This window comes from Anomaloglossus baeobatrachus, chromosome 6 (assembly GCF_048569485.1).
Source record: "Anomaloglossus baeobatrachus isolate aAnoBae1 chromosome 6, aAnoBae1.hap1, whole genome shotgun sequence".
NCBI lineage: Eukaryota > Metazoa > Chordata > Amphibia > Anura > Aromobatidae > Anomaloglossus > Anomaloglossus baeobatrachus.
In genome coordinates, this window is record NC_134358.1 from 413,896,538 (window position 1) to 413,905,841 (window position 9,304).

The following is a 9,304-nucleotide window of genomic DNA, read 5'->3' on the forward strand; positions in this document are numbered from 1 at the left end:
TTCATCACTACTAGTATCTATAGTATCAGATAAGATAGACATAGTGTACAGCAATGTGATCAGTGTCTTCTTACCTCAGCATCCTTGATATCTCCAGTACTATATCAGAATATACATTAGAATAAAATCTTCCTATCTTTGAAGGGAGGGGGTAGGATCTTACTACTGCACCTGCTCACAGGCACTTGTCCTCATAAAATTTTATGACAAGTTTCTTTCAATTTAAGGTGTAAAACAAGGTGTAATTCACTAGTGAACACACTCAATGCACATGTGGTCACTTTGGGATTATAATATGCATTATCTACTGTCTGTTAACTCTATAAATACTACACGGTACAAAAAAAAAATACAACTAATAATTGTGGTTGTTTCCTAACAGTCTTCTTGTTCAGGTTTCTTGGCCTATTTTGTGATCTGTATAGTAAATGATTCACTGCACCAACCAGGTTTTTTTTTACATTTTTTTAACAACTCAGGAACAAACCAATTAGTTTACATCTTCTAAACCCTTCCAAAAAGTTTAGCACTTTAATAAAAATGTCTAACCTACGAGGAATTATATGTTGCCAATAGAGAAGAGAGAATCCGAGTTTCGGTGTTTGGAGTTTGTACCAAACCCATCCTTTTTTTTATTTTTAAAAAAAAAAAAAAAGAAAGCTCAGGTTCGGATTCTTTACGTAGGCAAACCACTTGTGCGAGCATCGCCTTGCTTAGGTATGTTCGGTGCTAAGCCCAGGGTGAGCCGCTTGAAGTGTTTGAACGGCTCGCTCTAGGAGTAACAACAGTGTGATCACATATAGTGTGCGCCCAAAAAAATTTAAAAAAATGGAAAAACCTCATTCACCCTCCCCCAAAAGTGTTCTGTTTATCACTGGTTGCATGTGGGCAGAGAGCCGAACTGCCTAATTAGTTACTTCCATTAAGGTTCAGGTCAAGTCTGCGACCAAAACCGAACTTTATCTAAAGTCCAGCTGAACCCGTCGAACCGAACATCCACGGGTCCTCTCATCCCTAGTTGAAAATCCCACTGCCCACAGCTCTGTTAGAAAAACAAACTTCAATTGTCACCGAAGAAGATCTGTGTAGGAGGCATTTCAGAGAGTCTGGACTTTGCAACTAGAAATAAAATAGTTAACAAAGTCTTACATTGCATTTATTCCTAAGTTTGTCTCATGGAAAAATGTGACGACTGTGTCATCTGGCATCCAAGCAACATAAAACATTTACAGAGCATGGAAGGTGCTTCACATATCATTTTAATAGACAGAAATGTAACTACTGTTAAGAAGAAGATGTACTAATCTTGCTGGAATTCACTTGCACCCAAATACAGAGAAACACTAAAATCACCCTATGACATTCCTGGCTAAATGTGGAATTTAGTGACTTAATGGCACAACATTTCCTACAGTTTAAAAAAAATAAAATAAAATAAATTAATGAAACTGCAGTCAATTCTGCACACATCTTGTTTTGGAACAAAATATGCTGACAAGAGCATATATCTTTGTGCAAAAAGACTCAGTATAACTAAAAATTTATTCAGTAAAACCCTTGCTCATTCTGGTCTTAGGAGTTGAATCGAGGGTTTTAGTCATACTTAATGATTATAAACTATCCATGTATACACATTCATACACTGAAAGCTCTCAATCACTGAGTGGGACAGCCCAATGGACTTCTAAAGCGGGCTTTACACGCTACAATATCGTTAATGATTTATCGTTGGGGGTTACGTTGTTTGTGACGCACATCCGGCGTCATTAACGATATCGCAGTGTGTGACACTTATGTGCGACCTAAAACGATCGCAAAACGGCCAACATCGTTTGCCGCGGAGAGGTCGTCCTAAAACAAAAAATCGTTCTTTTCCAATTAGCGGTGTTGTTCCTCGTTCCTGCGGCAGCACACATCACTATGTGTGACACCGCAGGAGCGACGAACATCTCCTTACCTGCCTCCACCGCCAATGCGGAAGGAAGGAAGGTGGGCGGGATGATTACATCCCGCTCATCTCCGCCCCTCCACTTCTATTGGATGCCTGCCGTGTGACGCCACTGTGACACCGCATGACCCGCCCCCTTACAAAGGAGGCGGATCGCCGGCCAGAGCGACGTCGCAGGACAGGTAAGTCCGTGTGACGGGGGTAAGCGAGGTTGTGCGCGACGGTCAGCGATTTGTCCATGTCGCACAACCGACGGGGGCGGGTAAGATCGCTTGCGATCTCGCAAGCGAGATATCAGCGTGTAAAGCCCGCTTAAGCCTATAAAGACCTGAGGTTTAAATTGATCAATTACTAGTTACTAGAGATGGACAAACTTGCAGATGTTGGGGATCGGTGAGGGAGTAGACTTGACCTGAACCTGACCCTGGATGCCAAATACCAGCGTATGTGATTGGTTGCCCTTCAACTAGCTGTCTGTGTCCTCAAAATGGAGTGTAAAAGTAAATAATTGGAAAAAATAGCGTAGGAGCCCCTGTCTTTTTATACCCAGTGCAGATAAAGCAGACAGCTGGAGGCTACAGCCCCAGTTGTGTGCGTTATCTTTGTTGAGTATTAAAATACGAGGGACCCAACATCGCTTTTTTAAAATTATCTAAATAAGTCATTTTAGAAAACGGTGTGCGGTCTCCTCCAATCTTGATACCCATCCAAGATAAAGCAGACAGCTGGGAGCTGGTATTCTTAGGCTGGGGAGGCCCATGGTTATTAGGCCTTCCACAGCCTAAAAACAACAGCTTGCAGCAGCCCCAGAATTAGTGCACCACTTAGATGCGGCAATCCTGGTGCTTTACCCGGCTCATCATGATTGCTCTGGAGCGCTGGCAGTCGGGGTAATATAACGGATTAATCACAGCTGTGATTTGTCAAAAAGCAGTGAATATTCATCAGATCAACCTGGAAACAGTGTAACAGCCATGCAGAAACTTGGTAAATATAATTTCCCTGCTTTAATTCCCATTTTGCTTTCTTTTTTTTTTTTAAATTTTCATCTGGGTGGCCGATCCTGAACAGTAACACGGACTTCCCTGAGAAGGTATAGACTCTGAACTTTACAGTTTGGGTTCACCCATCACTACTAGTTATGCGGGCGTCACACGAGACGATCTATCGTGTGATATATCGTTGGGGTCACGGTTTTCGTGAGGAACATCCGACATCGCTTGCGACGTTGTCCCGTGTGACACCTATGAGCGTCTGTAAATGATCGCAAAACGGTTACGAATCGCGAATCGTGTACAGGTCGCTCATTTTTAAAATATCGTTTATTCTACTTTGCGCCGGATGTTCATTGTACCCGGGGCAGCATACATCGCTCCGTGTGACACCCCGGGGACGATGAACACAGCTTACCTGTGTCCGGCGGCTCCCGTCAGCTATGCGGAAGGAAGCAGGTGGGCGGGATGTTTACGTCCCGCTCATCTCCGCCCCTCCGCTTCTATTGGCCGGCCGCTGTGTGACGTCGCTGTGACGCCGAACGTCCCTCCCCCTTCAGGAAGTGGATGTTCGCCGCCCACAGCAAGATCGCTCAGCAGGTAAGTACATGTGACGGTGGTTTAATGACTTTGTGTGCCACGGGAAACTAATTGCCCGTGACGCACAAATGACAGGGGCGGGTACGATCGCTCGTGCAATCGCACGATAGATGGTACCATGTGAAGCCCGCATTACACTGACCCAACAGTGTGAAAATCTAGATATCACTCTGCTCACCTTCTTTCACACAATAATTAGCAGGTACAAAGTTTGTTATACACATCGTCTCCATTACACAGAGGTCCAGGCTTAACGGTCACATGTGGTATCATTTGTCAGCAACAATAATTTAGTAATACAGTAAAATAGCATATGTGTTACGGGGGGCTGTCTGATAACCTAAAGGAGCATCAGACAGTCAGGGTCCACTGTGCAAAGACCCTGCTGCAGACTATGGCAGAGTGCAATACCTCTGTTAACTCACAGAAGGATATAATAAGTAAGTAAAGCAATTCCTCCCTTACTTGGAGGGTGTGTGGAATGATCTCTGTTAATAATCACAGAGACAAAGGCAATGTGTGCGAAATGGCACCTACCTAGGTCCGCTCTTCTAGTGGTGCAAAAGAGACGAACAGCAGCGTAAGCCGCACAAAGCTCCTACCTGCGTTCGCTCCACCAGTGTGCGAGGACACGAACCACTAGATATGGCACCTGCCTAGGTCCGCTCTTCTAGTGGTGCAAAAGAGACGAACAGCAGCGTAAGCCGCACAAAGCTCCTACCTCTGTTCGCTCCCCTAGTGTGCGAGGATACGAACAACTGCCAGACGCAGTATAAGGAACGTTACCCTAGCGGCAACGTCCACCTACGAGTCGAACCACAAGGCCCAGCCAGACCATGTGCCTCAGGCACCTGCCTACGTCCGATCCCCTAAGAGGTAAGGATACGGACAGCAGCCGAAGCTGTAAGGTATAAGAACGCTACCCTGCCGGTAGCGCTCACCTAGCATAGACAGAGGAATGCCTAGAGGAACGCGCACAGAGCGTCTACTCTTATGCATGAACCAAGAGGACTGAGCACCATGCGGCGTGTGTCAGGGTCTTATATAGACTCTGTGCCTCATCCAAGATGGAGGACACCAGAGCCAATCCGCTGCCAGAACGACAGGAGTGACGTCATGCTGGCCTATCACCGAGCAAGGCATCATAAGCACATGACCAGCGACCAATCGGCATAGAAGGTGTCAGAGACATGTGACCTCGTGTCAGCGATGATGTCACCCGCACATGTGCAATGGCTCCAAGATAGGACTTAGTCTCCGGCGCTCGCACATGTGCAGTAGCAAGAAATCTGGACTTAGTCTCCAGCGCTCGCACATGTGCAGTAGTAAGAAATCTGGACTTAGTCTCCAGTGCTCGCAGCAACCGTAACAATATGTGGCTTGAATACTCTTATCTTTGTTAACTGTTCTTCAATGACCACATCCCTCTTCAGTGGTACCTATGCAAGTCCAGTTTTTCTTCATTACGTCTCCCAAGAATGGTCTACACTTTGCCTTCTCAGCCCCAACTTTGAAGGGGCTGTTTCAGGGTTACCCACAACCACCATCTGTAACTCCTTGGCTGTAACCCACTGTATTTTAGCTCTCTTTTCCTGTATACTCCACTTCTCCAACTGTGATAATTTGGCCAGGTGAAGGTGAGAGTTCTTTTACTACAAGAATGTATAATGGATCACTTTGGAACATTATGGGTTAATTAAGAAGACAATGAAAGGGGGCATTGTATAGTGGCAGTGGAGTGGGAATGACTTTACGCAGAGAGGCAGTGTGGGGAGAATATTAAGGAAAGGGGCAGTTTGGAGGAATATTTTGGAGAGGGCGGTATGTGGGGGAAATTATAAAAGGGGCAATGTGGAAGGAAATTATGTACAGGAAGCACAGTGAGGGTCAATTACACTGAAGAGCAAAAGGGTAACAATGTTTTGATCTTTCACTTTTATGTTCCATATCTCATCATCCACTACAGCTTCAAACATGAGACTACCTTAATTTTATAGACAATCATCGTGGCTATCACATACACAAATTTCCCTTATTTTAGCATATGGTTATATATGCAGATTATTGTCATGTCACTGCATTGTTACTGTTTTACTCTTAAAATCTATATTATGAGCGGCATGGTGACTCAGTGGTTAGCACTGCAGTTTTGAAGCACTAGGGTCCTGGGTTCATATCCTACCAAGGACAACATCTGCAAGACGTTTGTATGTTCTCCCCGTTTTTGCATGGGTTTGCTTCGGGTTCTCTGGTTTGCTTCTATACTCCAAAGACATACTGATAGGGAATTTAGATTGTGAGCCCCAATAGAGACAGTGTTGCTGATGTATGTAAAGCGCTATAGAATTAATGGTGTTATATAAGTGAATAAATATTATTATTATATTTTTAATTTTAATAATTTTGTTAGTATTTTGTAAATTCACCTTTATCTTTCAACACTGCCTGAATATGTCTGGGCATGTTCTCTGTCAGATTTAAGCATGTCACAACCGAAATCTGATCCTAGGTCTCTTCTAGACGTTCTCATTGTTGGTGCATATGTGGCGCCTCTGAGGCTTCAGTTGCCACAGAGGTACTGCAAATCAGCCAGAGGTGTGGTGTCCCATCCTGGGTAAGGAAGAGGTCATCCAACGGTAGATAGGAAAAGTCAGCTCGGGCACTCATAAGACAAGAAAAAGTGGAGAATGTTGATGCTTTTGATTCCAATTTTATTCATGCAAAGGTTTATAATATGACGTTTCGGCCATACAATTCTGGCCTTTATCAAATAAATGTTCTGAAAGAGTAAAAGAAAATATATATCCTAATGAATACATAATGTTATTCTCACATACATTTACATTCAATTTTACATGGTGCATGAAACAAAAACATTTTTTTGGGCAAGTGTTTCTTAAGGAACAAATCAAAGAAAATAAACCTCAATACAAGTTATGGTGTGAACAAACAATAGTCCAGAGGTTGAGAGACCCTAATGTTTACAAGACCCAAGTGCAAATTTATTACAATGTAAAAGAGTACATACCACAAGAAACGTATATAAGGCTAGACTGGTGAAATTGAGTTCACATGTGTTGGCCAATGGACCTTAGTAATCAACCTGAAGTAAAAACAGAGTCGTCTAAGAAAATTACATATATTTTTCATATATATATATACATAGAAAGAGGACCGGTAGATAGAATGTAAAACAGGGGGTATAGACTAAAAATTTCAATCCAATTACCTTTGCTATTATCTATATGGTATACCTCTTGAAGACACAATGTTCATTAGAGTGCTGTGGCGTATGGCCCACTGAATGGCATAGAATACAGGGAAAGCAGCAAACGTTAGATTAGAATGTCAAGTAAGTGGAGAATCTAGTAATTTTGACTCCATAATAGAGTGACACATAGAGATATATGCATGACGTTACCTTTACTATTAGTTAAGAGATGAATCACCCATGAGCCTCATGTGAAATAAATTGCTGTGGTGTAGAACCCACCAAGTTGCTTTGAATACAAAGAAACAGAATATATCAGTACAAAGGGGAAAAGGGTGGAGGGGATGAGATACATGGCCTTTATCACTCACCACAATATGTGTCAAGCTCAAATTTAAGCAGTATAGGTGCAAGACTCCAAATCCTTGGAACTATAATATACAAAGAATGCGCATCAATATACCCTTAAGCTATGTTCTGGCAGTGAAAATGTAGAGATAATGGGGAATGCTACCAACCTTATTCCACTGTCAGGGTCCCCTAAGGGTACGTGAGCCCTGTATCAACAGCCCCCTTGTAGAATTCTATAAGAATATCATAGTTAACTGCTGTATTGTATATGCCATTCAAATGGTGAAAGTTCCTGTTAAATACCTGAATTTGCAAGATGCAGTGGTGATTCCGTAGGGATGAAAGGCTATGTGTAAAGTGGAAGTCCGTGGAGTCCAAAGGTGCCTGCGCATGCATGGCGGCCGCCATTTAAAGCTAGGGCATGTGAGTGGGAAGTCCTTAATGGTGAAACGCAGCGCCGTCCGTGGAACGCAGCCGCGCGCATGCGCAGGGGGATCCCAGCCAGGAGTGCCCCCCGCGCATGCGCGTCGGCGAACCACAGGCGGCGTGTGTGAGTGTATCGGGTCGCCGGCCGTGGAGCACAAGCGCGCGCACAAGCAGGGGAACCCGCACGCGCGCGCGCCCGCGCCCCACACACGGCGCAAGGGCGTGAGAGGAGTGACTCCATCCAGCACATTTTCTCCACCACGAGTACACCACCCGGTGGAGACTTTCATCGGTCTTGTTACTGCAGACACGAAAAAAGTCATTGGTGATATAAAGGGCGGCCTCATGCATGTACGACACAATCTAACACCAGAAGAGACACAAGCTTTACAGGGGCTAAAACAAAATAAAAAATTGATAATCAAGCCAGCAGATAAGGGCGGGGCAATAGTGGTCATGGATAAGTCGTACTATGTGAATGAAATTCACGGGCAATTGAATGATAGTACCACCTATTCTCCCATTCCACATGACCCTACACCCAGCATTCTTTGTATATTATAGTTCCAAGGATTTGGAGTCTTGCACCTATACTGCTTAAATTTGAGCTTGACACATATTGTGGTGAGTGATAAAGGCCATGTATCTCATCCCCTCCACCCTTTTCCCCTTTGTACTGATATATTCTGTTTCTTTGTATTCAAAGCAACTTGGTGGGTTCTACACCACAGCAATTTATTTCACATGAGGCTCATGGGTGATTCATCCCTTAACTAATAGTAAAGGTAACATAATGCATATATCTCTATATGTCACTCTATTATGTAGTCAAAATTACTAGATTCTCCACTTAATTGACATTCTAATCTAACGTTTGCGGCTTTCCCTGTATTCTATGCCATTCAGTGGGCCATACGCCACAGCACTCTAATGAACATTGTGTCTTCAAGAGGTATACCATATAGATAATAGCAAAGGTAATTGGATTGAAATTTTTAGTCTATACCCCCTGTTCTACATTCTATCTACTGGTCCTCTTTCTATGTATATATATATATGAAAAAAAATATATGTAATTTTCTTAGACGACTCTGTTTTTACTTCAGGTTGATTACTAAGGTCCATTGGCCAACACATGTGAACTCAATTTCACCAGTCTAGCCTTATATACGTTTCTTGTGGTATGTACTCTTTTACATTGTAATAAATTTGCATGCACCATGTAAAATTGAATGTACATGTATGTGAGAATAACATTATGTATTCATTAGGATATATATTTTGTTTTACTCTTTCAGAACATTTATTTGATAAAGGCCAGAATTGTATGGCCGGAACGTCATATTATAAACCTTTGCATGAATAAAATTGGAATCAAAAGCATCAACATTCTCCACTTTTTCTTGTCTTATGAGTGCCCGAGCTGACTTTTCCTATATATTTGACTTTTTTCTCGGAGGCACCTAACCTATTTGTGAGCCAGATTCTACTCTATATATCCACCGGTAGACACACATAACACACAACACTCTCACTTAGCGACAACCCATCAGACCATGGTAAAGACCTGGTGAACCCGAGGCCAGGCTGGGGGGTGGAGTCTAGTTAGTGGGAGCACACTGTAGAAAGTCAGACAGTTGAGAAGGAGCAGTGGAGCAGTGAAGACCTGTGGTCTGGAGCTGGAGCAGCACAGCCCAGGCACAAGTGAGAAGGGGTCCTAGATAGAGCCCACAGGAAGTGCGCCATACTCCCGTGGCCTCGTTCTACATATGAAAT